The sequence below is a fragment of the Moschus berezovskii genome, chromosome 4 (assembly GCF_049115385.1).
Source record: "Moschus berezovskii isolate FMDL1 chromosome 4, NW_MosBer_1.0, whole genome shotgun sequence".
Lineage (NCBI taxonomy): Eukaryota > Metazoa > Chordata > Mammalia > Artiodactyla > Moschidae > Moschus > Moschus berezovskii.
In genome coordinates, this window is record NC_142463.1 from 17380760 (window position 1) to 17394512 (window position 13753).

The window sequence follows — 13753 nt, forward strand, 5'->3', positions numbered from 1 at the left end:
ACTTGGTAAGCATACCCCCGGCAGTTCACAAAAGCTCATATTTAGTTTAAAGGGAATCAGTGTAAAGATCCTCAGCTTCCAAGTGTACTCGTTATGTTAGCAAGATGGTAAAATTGGAAGCCCATTCTTCCTTCCTCAACAGAGACACTGACTTAACAACAGTATATAGTCCAAAAAGCCTTTATGAGAATTCTAGAAACCAGTTAAGAAGTCACAGTACCCAGGCAAGCTAAAAGCCAAGAACAGCTGCATTGAAACAGATAAGAGGAACCATTTCATTTCACTCACAATAGCCCTTCTCCCAAGCTGGCACAGCTTGGGACACTCAGGAGCAGAACAGAAATCATGGAGTGGGTGCTCTCAGACCACAGCAGAATTAAACTAGAAATCAACAACAGAAAAATAGCTAGACAATCCCCAAATACATGGAAGTTAAAGTACTAAATAAACTTTAAATAACATAAAACTTCTAACATAGGCCAAAGAAGAAATATCAAGAAAAACTTAAAAGTATTTTGAAGTAAGTGAAAAACACAACTAATCACAATTTGTGAGATGTAGCAAAAGCAATGCTTAGATGGCACTGAATAGCATATCTTAGAAAAAGGAAAGATCTAAACAGAATAGCCTAAGATCCATCTTTGGAAATCAGAAAAAGAAGAGAAAGTTAAATCCAAAGTAAGCAGAAAAAATTAGAGCATGAAATTGAAAACAAGATATCAACAGAAAAAAATTAACAGAGCCAAAAGCTGGTTCTTTGAGAAGATGAATAAAATTGATAAGCCTCTAGCTAGTAATAAATAATGATAATTAATAAAATAGAAGACACAAATTACTAATATCAGAAGTGAAAACAGGGACATCTGATCCCATGGACATTAAAGGATAATAAAGGAATATTATGAGCAACTCTATGCCCACAAATTCATTAACAGATGAAATGGACCAATTCTCTAAAGGACATAAGCTATCAAAATTCATGTAAGAAAAAACAGACAATGTGAATACGTTTATAGCTATCAAAGAATTTGATCAATATATTTTTTTCTATATCCTAAGCTTTTTATTATTATGGACAGAGGAGCCTGGTGGGTTGCAGTCCATGGAGTCGCAAAGAGTTGGGCACGACTGAGCAACTAACACTAACTAATACTAAGCTTTTTATTACATTAACAAAAACATACACACACACATTCCCCAAACCATAAAACATGTGAGGAAACCAGTTCAGTCACTCAGTCGTGTCTGACTCTTTGCAACCCCATGGACTGCACAATGCCAGGCTTCTCTGTCCATTACCAACTCCTGGAGTTTACTCAAACTCATATCCATTGAATTGGTGATGCCATTCAACCATCTCATCCTCTGTTGTCCCCTTCTCTTCCCACCTTCAATCTTTCCCAGCATCAGGGTCTTTTCAAATGAGTCAGTTCTTCGCATCTGATGGCCACAGTTTTGGAGTTTCACCTCTAGCATCGGTCCTTCCAATGAATATTCAGGACTGATTTCCTTTAGGATGGACTGGTTGGATCTCCTTGCGGTTCAAGGGACTCTCAAGAGTCTTCTCCAACACCACAGTTCAAAAGCATCAATTATTCAGCACTCAGATTTCTTTATAGTTCAACTCGCACACATCCATGCAAGACTACTGGGAAAACCATAGCTTTGACTAGACAGACCTTTGTCGGCAAGGTAATGTCTCTGCTTTTTAACATGCCGTCTAGGTTGGTCATAACTTTTCTTCTAAGGAGTAAGAGCCTTTTAATTTCATGGCTGCAGTCACCATCTGCAGTGATTTTAGAGCCACCAAAAATAAAGTGTCTCACTGTTTCCACTGTTTCCCCAGGTATTTGCCATGAAGTGATGGGACCAGATGCCATGATCTTAGTTTTCTGAATGTTGAGTTTTAAGCCAACTTTTTCACTTTCCTCTGAAACTTTCATCAAGAGGCTCTTTAGTTCTTTGCTTTCTGCCATAAGGGTGGTGTCATCTGCATATCTGAGGTTATTGATATTTCTCCTGGCAATCTTGATTCCAGCTTGTGCTTCTTCCAGCTCAGTGTTTCTCATGATGTACTCTGCATATAGGTGAAACAAGCAGGGTGACAATATACAGCCTTGACAAACTCCTTTCCCTATTTGGAATCAGTCTTTTGTTCCCTGTCCAGTTCTAACTGTTGCTTCCTGACCTGCACACAGATTTCTTAGGAGGCTGGTCAGGTGGTCTGGTATTCCCATCTCTTTCAGAATTTTGCACAGTTTGTTGTGATCCGTAGAGTCAAAGGCTTTAGCATAGTCAATAAAACAGAAGTAGATGTTTTTCTGGGACTCTCTTGCTTTTTCCATGATCCAGCAGACGTTGGCAATTTGATCTCTGGTTCCTCTGTCTTTTCTAAAACCAGCTTGAACATCTGGAAGTTCACGGTTCACATATTGCTGAAGGCTAGCTTGGAGAATTTTGAGCATGACCTTACTAGCATGTGAGATGAGTGCAATTGTGCGGTAGTTTGAGCATCCTTTGGCATTGCCTTTCTTTGGGATTGGAATGAAGACTGACTTTTTCCAGTCCTGTGGCCACTGCTGAGTTTTCCAAATTTGCTGGCATATTGAGTGCAGCACTTTCACAGCATCATCTTTTAGGATTTGAAACAGCTCAACTGGAATTCCATCACCTCCACTAGCTTTGCTCGTCGTGATGCTTTCTAAGGTCCACTTGACTTCACATTCCAGGATGTCTGCCTCTAGGTGAGTGATCATACCATTGTGATCATCTGGGTCATGAAGATCTTTTTTTTTTAATATAAATTTATTTATTTTAATTGGAGGCTAATTACTTTACAATATTGTATTGGTTTTACTCTACGTTGACATGAATCTGCCATGGGTATACATGTGTTCCCCATCCTGAACCCCCCTCCCACCTCCCTCCCCATACTATCCCTCTGGGTCATCCCAGTGCACCAGCCCCGAGCATCCTGTATCAATCAAACCTGGACTGGCAATTCATTTCACATATGATAATATACATGTTTCAATGCCATTCTCCCAAATCATCCCACCCTTGCCCTCTCCCACAGAGTCCAAAAGACTGTTCTATACATCTGCGTCTCTTTTGCTGTCTCGCATACAGGGTTATCATTACCATCTTTCTAAATTCCATATATATGTGTTAGTATACTGTATTGGTGTTTTTGTTTCTGGCTTACTTCACTCTGTATAATAGGCTCCAGTTTCATCGACCTCATTAGAACTGATTCAAATGTATTCTTTTAATGGCTGAGTAATACTCCATTGTGTATATGTACCACAGCTTTCTTATCCATTCGTCTGCTGATGGACATCAATATTTAATAGCTTCCCCAAACAGAAAGCATTAGATCCAGATGGCTTCACTGGTGAAGTCTATCAAATATTTAAGGAAGAAATTATATCAATTTTCTACAATTTCTTCCAGAAGATAGAGTCAAGAAGGACTATTTCCTAACTCATTCTATGATGTCATCATTAAACTAACACCAAAACTAGACAAAGGCCTTACAAACAGAGAAAACTACTGAAAAATATCTCATTAACAGAGATGCGAAAATTCTCAAGAAAATATTAGTAAATAGAATCCAACGATGCATAAAAAGAATTACAGAGGGAGGATTCTGGGAAGATGGCAGAATAGGAAGCACCTGGAATCTGTACCCCACACCAAGACAACAATCAAACTGGCAGAATCTGTCTGATGTAACTTTATACTGGGGAGATCTGGAGTCTACTGAAGGTTTGAAACTTCCATGGGAAGGCTTAGGTGATAAATAGTTAATTTCAGTCGGTGTCAGCTCTCAGTACAGCAGCAGGTTCTCATCCTCCACTCTAGCCTCATGGCAGACAACACACACATTTCTTGAGTAACCTACACACAACTAGTGGGAGCCATGGTGAGCAAAAAGGACACTGTCCTCCAAATACTGGAGATCTGTGCTCTGATTGCTGCTGCTTCTTTTAGTTTTTATTATAGTTGATTTACAGTGTTGTGTTAGTTTCAAGTTTACAGCAAAGTGAATCAGTTATACGTATCTATCTATCTCGATATATATCCACTCTTTTTAAGATGCTTTTCCCATATAGGTCATTACATAGTATTGAGTAGAGTTCCCTGTGTTATACAGTAGGTCCTGTTTTATATCAGCAGTGTGTATATTTCAATCCCAATCTCCCAATATATCCCTCCTCCTCCTTTACCCCCAGTAACCATAAATTTGTTTCCTATGCCTGTGACTCTATTTCTGTTTTGTGAATAAAATCATTTGTATCATTTTAATTTTTTTAGATTCCACCTATATCAGTGTCACGATATTTGTCTTTCTCTGTCTGACTTACTTCATTCAGTGTGACAATCTTTAGGGCCATCCATGTTGCTGCAAATGGCATTTGACTGCAGTTTCTGCTCACAGAGGTGCAAAGAGGAGGGCAGCTTTTGTTGCTTCTTCCCTTACTATTACAAGCCATTCTCCCTCTGGCTCAAATGACTCCCAGGGGATTTAAAGGACCAGTACTGTTTTTCACACCCTTCATTTTTCTTTCTCTCCTTTTGGGGCCAAAATAGTAAAGACTAGGACATTCAAAAACAACTGCATATATGAGGAAAATTAGAATGTGACTGCACATACCCAGGGAAAGATGAAGACCCAGAAAAGACCTGAGGAGATCTTAGGTTTCTATCTCAGGCTGACGTTTGGTGGAGAGACAGGCTATACCAATAAAACAAAGAAAGGAGCAAATCCTGAGAAGGGGGAGAATATGATTTCCAAAGTTAACACATTATTAGATTCAAATGTCCAGTTTTCAACAACAACAAATCACAAAGCATACAAAGAAACAGGAAGCTATGGCCCATTTAAATAAAATAAGTAAATAAACTAACAGAAACTATCCCTGAAAAAAGTCTGATGACAACTCTACCAGAAAACCCTTACAACAACTGTTTTAAAGATGCTTAAAGGAAGACGTGGAGAAAGTCAAGAAAATAATGTATGAACAAAACAGAAATATCAGTAAAGGGAGAGAAAACCTAGAAAGAAACCAAAAAGAAATTCTGGAGATACAAGGTACAATAACTGAAATGAAAAATTCACTAGAGGATTCAAATGCAGATTGGAGCAGGTGGAAAGAATCAGTGAACTTGAAGATAGGACAATAGAAATTATTAAGTCCGAGGAACAGAAAGAAAAAAGATGAAGGAAAAGTGAACAGAGCTTAAGGAACCTGTGAGACAACAGCAAGCGGACAACATCAAGTATGCATTGTGAGAGTCCCAGAATGAGAAAAGAGAGAGAAAGGGGCAGGAAGAATTATCTGAAGAATGTTTGAGAACTTTCCAAATGTGATGAAAAATATGCATATAAACATCTAGGAAGCTCGATGAATTTCAGGTAAGATGAACTCTAAGAGACTCATGTTGAGATACAAAAGCAGTGGGACAGAAGCAAATTATTACACACGAGGGATCCTCAATAAGATTTTTGACGTATTTCTCATGAAAAACTTTGGAGGCCAGAAGGCAGTGGGCCAACATATTCAAAGAGTTCAAGGAAAAATATTGTGAACCAGAATCTTATAGCTGGCAAAACTATCTGTCAAAAAGTGAGGGGGAAATCAAGATATTCTCCAACAAAAGCTGAAGGAATTTGTGATCTATAGACTTGACCTGCAAGAAATTCTCAAGGGAGTCCTGCAATATGAAATGAAACAACATTAGACAGTAACTTGGAGCACAACACATGGGCAATTACAAAAGCTAGCATTATTGTAACAATGGTTTGTAACTGCATATTTAGTTATCAACATGCTTTGAGAGACGAACATATTTAAAGGAAAAAAAAACCATTTATTAGTCTAAAAGCCAGTATGATTCTAACTTTGGTTTGTAACTCCAAATTTTGTTTGTGACATCATTTGAGAGACTAATGAACTTAGTTTATGGTTTTTCCAGTGGTCATGTATAGATGTGAGAGTTGGACTATAAAGAAAGCTGAGCGCTGAAGAATTGATGCTTTTGAAGTGTGGTGTTGGAGAAGACTCTTGAGAGTCCCTTGGACTGCAAGGCGATCCAACCAGTCCATCCTAAAGGAGATCAATCCTGGGTGTTCATTGGAAGGACTGATGTTGAAGCTGAAACTCCAATACTTTGGCCACTTGATGCAAAGAACTGACTCACCTTGATGCTGGGAAAGACTGAGGGAAGGAGGAGAAGGGGACAACAGGGGACGAGATGGTTGGATGGTATCACCGACTCAATGGACATGGGTTTGGGTGGACTCCGGGAGTCGGTGATGGACAGGGAGGCCTGGTATGCTGTGATTCATGGGGTTGCAAAGAGTCGGACATGACTGAGTGATTGAACTGAACTGAATGAACTTAAAAGAATTATCAATTTATGTTTTGGGGCACAATTCTATAATTCTGTGGCATCAGCACACAAAAGGGGTGGGGATGGCAATATAAAGGAGCAGACTTTTTGTATCTTATTGAAGTTAAGCTGTAGTGCTCGCTTCGGCAGCACATATACTGAAGTTAAGCTGTAATAAATTCAAATTAGAATAAATTTAGGATGTTAAATGTACTTCCCATGATAATCACAAAGAAGAGAACTATAGAATATGAACAAAGAAAAATGAGAAAGGAATGCAAATGTTTTTCTACAAAAAATCAAGTAAACAAAAAAGGAGACAGTAACACAGGAAGTGAGGGATAAACAAAGCTATGGGGGCATATAGTAAACAAATAGTACAATGATAAAAGGAAGTCCTTCCTTACCAGGAATTGGGCTTCCTTCATAGCTCAGCTGGTAAAGAATCGGCCTGCAATGCAGGAGACCCCGGTTCGATTCCTGTCGGGAAGATCCGCTAGAGAAGGGATAGGCTACCCACTCCAGTATTCTTGGGCTTTCCTTGTGGCTCAGCTGGTAAAGAATCCACTTGCAATGTGGGAGACCTGGGTTCGATCCCTGGGTTGGGAAGATCCCCTGGGAGAAGGGAAAGGCTACCCACTCCAGTATTCTGGCCTGGAGAATTCCATGGACTGTATAGTCCATGGGGTCACAACGAGTCAGACACGACTGAGTGACTTTCACTTTTACCAGGAATTACTTTAAATATAAATGGATTAAGTTCTCTAATCAAAAAAGAGATTGGCAGAATGGATAGAAAACACATAATTCAATAAATGCTATCTACAAAAGATTCATTTAGATGCAAGGACACAAATAGAGTGAAAGTGAAGGATGGAAAAAGATTCCAAGGAAATAGTAACAAAAGAGAGCAAAGGTAGCTATCCTAACATCAGACAAAATAGACTTTTAGTCAAAAAAGTTTACAGGTAACTAGGGGTTTTAGCAGAGGTTCAGTTCAGTTCAGTCGCTCAGTCCTGTCCAACTCTTTGTGACCCCATGGACTGCAGAATGGCAGGCCACCCTGTCCATCACCAACTGCTGGAGCTTGCTCAAACTTATGTCCATTGAGTCAGTGATGCCATCCAACCATCTCATCCTCTGTTGTCCCCTTTCTTCCTGCCTTCAATCTTTCCCAGCATCCAGGTCTTTTCCAATGAGTCAGTTCTTTGCATCAGGTGGCCAAAGTATTGGAGCTTCAGCTTCAGCATCAGTCCTTTCAATGAATATTCAGGACTGATTTCCTTTAGGATTGACTGGTTTGATCTCCTTGCAGTCCAAGGGACTCTAAAAAGTCTTCTCCAACACCACAGAGGTAGGGTGTATGAGAAAGCAGGCCAGAGAGTACAGAGTTTTAAATGGTAGGCAAGGAGGTCCAACCAGTCCACCAGGGATGACCTTTAATCCCAGACCTGAGTGTGAAGAATGAAATGGGAAAAGCACTGAGGAAGCAAATTTGGTTGAGATATTTCAGTTTACTCAGAGAACAATACACCTTTTTCCATAAATGTCCTGATATAAAATATTCCTAATAGGGCCTTCCTCTGAAGATATGTCTGAGTTAGACATGATTTTTGAAAGTATGTGATGAAAGGCTAAAGTTTGCCTAAGTTCCAGCACCTATTGCTCCAAAATAAAAGAAAATTTTATAGATTTTGACCAAGTTGCTTTGAATCTATTTGATTTTGAAGAGAACCAGCATAGTTTGGCTGTGTGACAATATAATAATAATAAAACTAATACAACACTACAAATCAACCATACCTCAATTTACAAAAAATAATTTAAAACAAATAAAGTGAAAGTGAAAGTCGCTCAGTCGTGTCTGACTCTTTGCAACCCAGGCCAGAATTCTGAATTCTCCAGGCCAGAATACTGGAGTGGGTAGCCTTTCCCTTCTCCAGGGGATCTTCCCAACCCAGGAATCGAAACCAGGTCTCCCACATTGCAGGCGGATTCTTTACCAGCTGAGCCACAAGGGAAGCAAAAATAAATAAACAACAAAAAAATTATAGTCACCACTGAATGAGCACTTGCTATGAGCCAGGTACCGTAAGTCTTTCCTCTTTCAATACTCACAGCAACCCAATGACAAAGATTCACTTATTATCCTCATTTCATAGATAAGGAAACCAAGTCTAAGATAGGCCTGAGTCAATACACAGCATCACTTGGATTAAAATGCTGTGCTTCTTATTTCAAAATCACATCTTTACCCACTGCAATTCACATACCTAAGCACTTGTGCTTGGCAGGAGCATACAGCACTAGCCCCAAGGATGATGATGTGACAAAAAAGAACTGCTTGACTTCTTTATGTTTGATTTGTTCAGCAATAAGTGTAAATAATAACTGCCTCTTTATCAGGCAGAGTAATGGGAGATAAGACTGGTTTTCCCTCTTGGTTTGATTGCAAAGAAGGCAGCTAGGCCATGTCAGTTCATAGCTGTGAATGGAAATAAGAGGCTACTTACAGAGTGTGGTTTATGTTGGTGGCCCAACTGAAGTTGCCTCATCTATACAATGGGTATAATAATAATAGTACCTACCACCTAGGGTGTTGGTAAGGATCTAGTGTACTAATATATGTCACAGATTTAGGACAGTGCTTGACAAATAGCACTCACTAGCTAAATATTAGCCATTGTTGGTATTAAAAAATAGAAACTTGGCTACCAGGGATCCCTATGGCCATAAATATACATAACCATCAAGCAGAAAGAGGGGAGAAGTCCCCTTTCACCCTGGCTTTTTCTCAGTAGTCAATTAGTCAGGATGACTGGCTAGCTATAATCTTGGCCAATGGTAAGCAGAGCTCAAAGAATATGATAGGGATGGAGAAATAAGGTTATCAGAAAATAATAATAGCTCCTAATCTTTACCATTTCTATAATCAAGCATCACATTAAGAGTATCCCAGCTTGGAAAAATAAGAGTATCCCAACTTGGTCTTGCCCAATCCTCACAGTTCTGTGGGGTAGGTGTTAGTAACTTTCCCTTGTCAACTTCCACTCCCACCTCTGTGAAAAGACAATAGGAAGTGATGGGAGAGGTGGGGAGTCGGGGGTGCGGTGGGGTTCCTGCCGGGTTCCTGGCTGTACTGCTTTTCTACACTCCTAGGCAGTAAGTGCCTTTTCCAAGGACATCAATGCAAGCCTGAATAAGAAAAATAATTTCTCCCTCCTAAGCCATGGCACATCAGCTGTAGAGAAATATCAGTATGGGAAGCAGTCTTCAGGAAAGCCTCAATGAGCTCATACCATCTAGACACATTACCCCCCAACTTGCCCTTCAAGTTCTACTTCAGTTTGATAAAGCTGTAAATTCAACACTGACTCAAAAGGTCAGAGTCAGTTTCAGGCCTATGTATGTCTGGCTACCTTCCCTGAGGAGTTACTGAGATTTCAAACATCTGAGACATTATCTACAGGATTGAAGGGCTTTCTAAATACGCACTGATTCTGCAATAATGTGTAGACTTTTGAATTGAATGATGTTGAATTCAGAGAGGTGACAGAACTTATTAAATTGGATAAAGTGAAAATTGTAGCCTGTAATGGTAAAAACGCCGGCTCCATTACTACAGAATGAATAGGGAGAAATGGCTTTTTAATGACATCCTGTTATCATTCATGGCTTCTTGAAGAAAAGCATGGAAAACTTTTTAAAACATGTATCCTAGCATTGAGGAAATAACTATACTGTGCCGTATTATCAGATAATTGCAGTAGAAAGAAGCTTATCACTCTGTACCCTCTTACATTACCTTTATTAAACAGCATGAAGAAGTAGAACTTTTGTTAAAATGACAAATCAAACACTGTTGCCTTCCTAAGACCATTCTTTAATAAATTCATTTTAAAACTCAAAAAAACAAAAACAAAAACTGATGAAGATTCCTGCCTGGGCAATATGACACACCATAATTACATCACAGGTTTGTGGAAATAGATTATAGGCCCCCCAAATACTTTGAGATCCCTCCTTTAAAATTAGATTTTAAACCCTAGGCTACAAGAATCAGTGGTACTGTCTGAGAAACTCTGAGTGAAGCCTGTTGACACAAGTGCATTTGAAAGTTCAAAACACCAACAGATTTGTACTCTCTGTGTAGAAAGAAAGGAGGGAGGAGGGAAAATATCTACCTCCCAGTTTTTATAAAGTTTAGGTTAAATTTATGCTTATTATTTTTTGCTGTTGTTGTTTTTTAATTGCTTTATTAACTTTACATTTTTTCCATGCAAATGGTGAAACTCTACTGTTGACAGAAACTTAGAGTGCCAAGGCAATCTCCAATTAAAAGCTGGTAACACAGAACCCATCTGACACTTAGAAATTACATAAGGTTCACAGCCAATGTATCAGTAAAGGTGTATCAGGAAAATGCAAGGAAAAAGAGGACAACAGCGGGAATCACACTATTAATCTCACGGAACACAGCAGGAGGCAAGGCATAAGGCAAAATTCCTCATGGTGGTCACAGTGATTAGAGTGTTTCCCCATAAGAATACGCAGACAATTCCTCAGCTGCAGCTCCCTTAGTTTTCTCATCTCTGCTATGAATATTTCCATATCATCTCTATCTCCATCACTGGGTATGGTCTGTTGGAAATTAGGGGCAAGTTGGCAAGCCTGTCTTCCTCTATTATTTTCAGCTGGCAGGTGGCCCTAGCCCCTGCCCAAAGGACAGTCTTTCTCTCCATTCTGCATGGGCTGTTCCATTTCTTTGTTTTCCTAGGCCTATATTCATTGTCTTCTGCTCCTCTGATTCTCACAAGTGTGCTGCCACACCACTTAATCCTGCAAACCTGATCCTCTTCCCCTGGTCTGATGCCAGCCCACCATGCACAGAGCAGTAGGGAGTTGATACCCAGATAGGAGTCTGTGCTTATTTTTTATACTTATTTCTATCTTGGAGAGCTAAGATAAATTAATTGGAATTTCTAAGACTTGTTATTGGAAATGCCAGTGAATTTTCTGTAAGAGTCAGAGTTTTGTTTTCATAATTATCTTTATGGATTGTTTTCACCTTACAACTATATTTTTGTTATAGAAAACTAAATGTGTTACAATGTAGGTCCTCTCCAAAGTTGTAAAGTAGGTCATAGGAAGATGGATTTGCTCACTAACCTATGAGAACTACGGAGAAGGCAATGACACCCCACTCCAGTACTCTTGCCTGGAAAATCCCATGGACGGAGGAGCCTGGTAGACTGTAGTCCATGGGGTCACTAAGAGTTGGACACGACTGAGCGCCTTCACTTTCACTTTTCACTTTCATGCATTGGAGAAGGAAATGGCAACCCACTCCAGTGTTCTTGCCTGGAGAATCCCAGGGACGGGGGAGCCTGGTGGGCTTCCGTCTATGGGGTCGCACAGAGTTGGACACGACTGAAGCGACTTAGCAGCAGCAGCAGCAGCAGCATGATAACTAACCTGCTGAGCATAACTGCATATTATAATGAAGGGAAACAAAATATCAAAACTGGGAAGTTTCTTCTTATATTAATAAAACCCCAAAATAAAACCCAAAGTCTCCAAGTGACATATGAGGCCCTACAGGGTCTAGTGTCCTGCCACCTCTTCGCCCTTATCTCCCTGTTTCCCTGGTCCAGCTGGTCCTTTAACACACCAGACATGGTCCTGCCTTTGTACCTTTGGACTTGCTGCTCTATTGGCTTAGAAAAGCCTCTCCCCCAAATTAAGGGTCTGATTTGCTCCCTTACTTCATTCAAGTTTGTTATAACTTCTTAGCTCATTCAGATTTGTTATCACTTATCACTCCTTCAGGGCAACCTTCAAATTATCTCATCTAAAATTGACCCACCCACCCCATGCTCACATCCATCATCTTCTATTCTTTGGTTTGCCTTTTCTTCCCCATAACACAAATCACCATCTGATACATTATTATATACTTGTTGATTGCTGGTTTTCCCTACCAGAAGGTAAGCTCCAAGAAAGCAAATCTTGGTTCTGTTTACTGCCGATTCCCAGCACTAGAATAACGCCTGGTGCCCAGCAGGTACTCAGTAAATGAATGAAGTGAAACTAATCTGAAGATCTGGATTCCATGACAGCAAAGAGCTTGCACTGGGAACTCTGTTCAGTTCAGTTCAGTCGCTCAGTCGTGTCCGACTCTCCGCAACCCCATGAATCACAGCACGCCAGGCCTCCCTGTCCATCACCAACTCCCGGAGTTCACTCAAACTCATGTCCATCGAGTCAGTGATGCCATCCAGCCATCTCATTCTCTTGTCGTCCCCGTCTCCTCCCACCCCCAAATCTTCCCAGCATCAGACTCTTTTCCAGTAAGTCAACTCATCGCATGAGGTGGCCAAAGTATTGCAGTTTCAGCTTTAGCATTAGTCCTTCCAATAAACACCCAGGATTGATCTCCTTTAGAATGGACTGGTTGGATCTCCTTGCAGTCCAAGGGACTCTCAAGAGTCTTCTCCAGCACCACAGTTCAAAAGCATCAATTCTTTGGCGATCAGCTTTCTTCACAGTCCAGCTCTCACATCCATACATGACCACGGGAAAATTCATAGCCTTGACTAGATGGACCTTGGTTGGCAAAGTGATGTTTCTGCTTTAGTTTAGGAGTTGCAGATCATACAGTCAGAGATGACCTTGAAATCCCAGGGATTCACAGAAACCTTGGGGTGAGTACCAGACTTTAGGAAAGGAGTGGAAGGGGAAATACGGAATAACTCTAACGGACACTTGTCTCATACATACATAGTCTTATTTCATCTTAGTATCACAACAGATGAGGAAATTGAAGATCAGAAAGGTGGAGTGACTTACCCAAAGATTTTCAGCTAAGTAGCAGGGCCGGAATCTGAAATCAGCTCTATCTGACTCTAGAAACCATGTTTTTTCCAAGACACCACACAGCTGAGGAGAAAGTTTGGTAAACAGTATTTGTTAAGTAACTGCTGAAGGAATGAAAAAATTCTTCATAGAGAAAGTGATTGTTCATTTGGTCTTTTTTGAGATCAAACAGCCTTATGGAGAGACCAAAAGCAGACCAGGAGAAAGAAGAAGCTTGGACAGAACATTTTAAGGTTAGGCAGTGAGGTGAGGCGCTGTCCAGGACACTGAGTATCTCGGCCTAGCTGGGTCTTTTTCACTTTCACACATTGGAGAAGGAAGTGGCAACCCACTCCAGTGTTCTTGCCTGGAGAATCCCAGGGACGGCGGAGCCTGGTCGGCTGCCGTCTATAGGGTCGCACAGAGTCGGACACGACTGAAGCGACTTAGCAGCAGCAGTAGCAGCAAAGTGTTGAAGGAGCATTTGGGAAGATCAGGTCTC

The 13753-nt window shown here is 40.4% G+C and overlaps 1 long non-coding RNA gene and 1 pseudogene across 1 annotated transcript in view; both read right to left on the minus strand.

Moving 5' to 3' along the window:
• LOC129540829 (uncharacterized) overlaps positions 1-13337 on the minus strand; it is a 39660-nt gene extending 26323 nt beyond the window's left edge. The window contains exon 1 of the long non-coding RNA XR_016037168.1: positions 13246-13337. This is a non-coding gene — a long non-coding RNA (uncharacterized LOC129540829). The remainder of the gene's footprint in view (positions 1-13245) is intronic.
• Positions 9191-13247, minus strand: LOC148777993 (protein BEX3-like; annotated as a pseudogene).
• Positions 13338-13753: the final 416 nt, after the last annotated feature.